Here is a 3,836-nt window from a genome sequence, read left to right as displayed (position 1 = left end):
AAAGATGGAGTAAAGAGCATTGAAGCTTAATGAAAGAGAAAGTTTGTAATGAGTGAACACCCTAAGGGTTTTGGTCCAAGGAAGAAATTTCCCTAAGAAGTTATAAGACCTATGTTCAAGTAGGCATGTTTCATGGGAGAACACATAGTTGTAAGGCCTTAAGATCTTGCTCAAGCATACATGTCATGAAAGTGGCACATGGAGTCATCAAGCTATGGAATGGACCACTTGGAGAGGCACAAGGGTGGTAGGTGTACTGATATACTAGCATGAGTGGGGGAAATGTGAAAACTTAGATGAGATGGTTAATAAATGGGACAAATTCAATCTCACGGAGTCAATTTTAAAGGGGGGATTATTTTGAGTAAACTTGACTTGGTCAAGTTAACAGTGGTTTCAGGCTCTAGGTATACAAGCACCCATGGTTTTTCTCGTGGTATTTGTGTTTAGTGTAGCCTATTTAAAGGCAAATAAAAGTCCTGTGAAATTATCTTGTTAGCTAGTGAGATCAAGAAATAGTGTATTTAGACACCACCATCTCTCTTGGTGCTCTATGATCCCAAAAGATATCTCTAGAATTTGACAGTGCTAGATAATTCTAGAAATTTCTCCATGCATGGTAAAATATATTTAATGATAAGAAAGGAAATCTATGCCCTGAGGTTTTTTACATTTCCTTCATAAGTGTGTGTATTTTTCTCTTTATCAAACTAATTTATACGTATTATGCTATAACAGTTCACATGCATGGTATGATTTGAGTGGAAAAGTGAGATTTATTTTCTGTGTGTTGTTGGTTCCAAGAAGTTGCATCAAGGTTGTATTTTGGAATAATTTTAGCGAATCCAAAACATTGAAGCAATTCGTGATTATAAAGTTAGTTGTTTGGTTGGAAAGACCATCTTATATTTATTTAACATGGGATAATTAAGTGACGTGCTCACATGTTCTATTAGTTTTAATACGTATGAATTACTTGCGCTAGGAACCTAACAGCTTTTTATACAAGTATTTCAAGAAGCAACTTGATCTAAATCTCAGTGAGATTTTATGGCCACCATTGCAAGTTTCTACAAATTGATGGAAATCTTCGAGTAAACAACGGAAAATGGGAGATCATACTTTCTTTCATAATTTTTCAAACATCATCCATATTTAAAGTAAAATTCTATTTATTTTTTAAAACTTACTAATTTTTAAAATTAGTGAGTAATATTTTTAATAAATCAAATATAAAATAATGTGAAATAATCAATAATATTGAAAATAAAAGGTTTAATGTATTTGTTTGATTTTTTGTATTGTTTGTTGATTACGATTTTATTAAAACTAAAGTGAAAAGTCAATTCCATTAAAAATAAATGAAAATAAGAATAAATTTAAGTTAAGTAATAAGAATAAATGTAACCTAAATAACAATAATTTCATTATTTATAGTTCATTTTAATTTAAGATAATAGTAATAATAATATTTTTTTTAATTAGTGAATAAATTAATGTGAAATATCCAATAATATTAACAATAAAATGTTTAGTTTCTCCGCATGGGGTGGGAAGAGATGAGACCCATGGGAGTGTGCATGTCAGTCGTCCCACCCAACTCTAATGATATGAGATGTACTAGGTAGCCCCACACAGGTTATTTATACCACAAGGTGGCAATGCGACATCTAGGCTGAAGCATGATTTTGGTTTGGCATCTCCCTCCTAGGTTTTCAATTATTATGCTATGAGAATTATACTCACACTAACCCCACACACCTTGATTTATTTTGGTTTTTATGAGCTTTGGTTGTCTTTTGCTACAACACTTTCATTTCTTGAATGGGCAACATGTTAGACTCTCAGGGGTAATGCCATGACCCCAAGACCTCCTATGGTCTGAAGGTAGCTTTTGGGTGCACCACGATCCCTTGAGTCTAAGGCACTGATGTGTTTCATCTCTACCTTGTGGAGCACAAAACTACTTCACTTGGATTATGCCTCACATTAAGTTTACTTATATAATATATACACCATTAGTTATGCAACATAATATTATAACTCTTTGATATAGTGCAAGAAATATTATTGTCACTTCTACTTCAATTAAAATTTCATTCATAAAGACATGGGAATTATATGTAAGACATTAATCCATCATCAACATCATCATACACATGCATAGATTTATAAATCAAAAGGCCCTACAACTTTCTACTTTTATTAAATCCATAATTTACAACAATTTCCTGATATAATGGATTCGTCCACAAATCCATAAAACCAACAAACCTTAGGAAAATATAAAGAACCTATCTTTATAGCCTTTAGACCCCACTAGGCCACCCTTCAACCCTACTGTGGATCGTTACTTCCCATGTGCAGGTCATCCTACCTATGAGAGGCTAATTTGATTTTGGTTTCCCACAAGGACCTTGGGCCTTGCATAATAGCAACATCGAGCTCATTCTATCTCCTCCTCCTCATTTCGGTTCTATTTTCTCTTGTGCCTTGTCATGCTTGGTTGTGCCTTCATTCCATTATGTGAGTCATGCAATACAAAATGACTCGTTCCACCTGTTTGGTCCTATTTTTCAGTTCAACATTTAGTTGTTTGATTTGTTAGCATGCTCCATAATTCTATTCCATAAGTGAGTTGGCTCACCCAAGTGCTAGGAGACTTGGGCCAGGCTGACTCATTGCTTTGCTTTATGCCTTCAAGTTTGTCTCACCCAATGCAAAATTTCATTCTAGCTAATGCAAAATTTTAGCTTACTTGTCTCGTCTTTCCAGGATGATTCCCTTGGCTCACCCATCTCATCTTTATTAACTAATGCCCTTGGCTATCCCAACTTGTTTGGCCCGGTCGACACCCTTAGCTTTCCTAAATCATATCACTTGGTCGACGTCAGTTTTTTGTTTTCCTTATCCTGCCTCACATAGAAAATGCCAAATTTTGGCTCTTCTTGCCTTGGGAACTTAGACCACCAACCATTCAACTATGTTTCTCTCCCCTTGGTCAAAATTGTCCTAGGCCAAACATTTCTACCATTTGGTTGCTTGTTTAAGGGTGTTTTGGTCCCTATCTTTAGCATCCATATTACACCTCATGGTGTCATATTGGACCTCCTCACCCATCATTCAGCCAAGTCAGGTGCTTCGTCACCCATGTCTACCATGTAACCATAATATTCATATAAACCTGATGGAAGCCCCAAGTGTTGGTTTTTCAATACCTTGTGTTGGCGTGCTCTCACCCAACGTCTACTTTTGTCACATTTCTTGTGATATCTTCATCACAAATCATGAAATAAATATGTTTCCCGTGGCATTCTCCTCAGCTAAATTCATTCCAGACTCTAGGTTTTGACTTAACAAATGCGATTGCCGCGGTAAGATACTCCTTTCATTCTTCCCCTATGTTGTTTACGAAATTTTGTTCTTTTTGGGTTATAGTCGATGGTTAATAGTATTTTGATCCCATCTCTAATCCAGAACCGGACATGAAAGTTTCTTCTCATCCGGCTCCTCGTGACTTGGGGCATGGCCAGCTCCCATAGTGTGACGGGCGGTGTGTACAAGGCCCGGGAACGGATTCACCGCCATATGGCTGACCGGCGATTACTAGCGATTCCGGCTTCATGCAGGCGAGTTGCAGCCTGCAATCCGAACTGAGGCCGACTCAAAGTTATTTTTATCCCAACAATAGTCCAACTATAACCCTATGGTCATGTCTCACTAGATATCACTCTGGATGATATCGTTGGCTGCATATTTGGAAATAAATCCTACATATTGGCATGTGCTAGATCTCATGATGAGGATTGACTAATCAAGTAGCTAATCTAATCATC

The sequence above is a fragment of the Pinus tabuliformis genome, chromosome 4_2, assembly GCF_031772625.1.
Source record: "Pinus tabuliformis cultivar Carrire ecotype Pingquan chromosome 4_2, CPIR1, whole genome shotgun sequence".
In the NCBI taxonomy this organism is placed as follows: Eukaryota; Viridiplantae; Streptophyta; class Pinopsida; order Pinales; family Pinaceae; genus Pinus; species Pinus tabuliformis.
The sequence above is the reverse complement of the archived record's forward strand: the minus strand, read 5'-3'. Positions refer to the sequence as shown.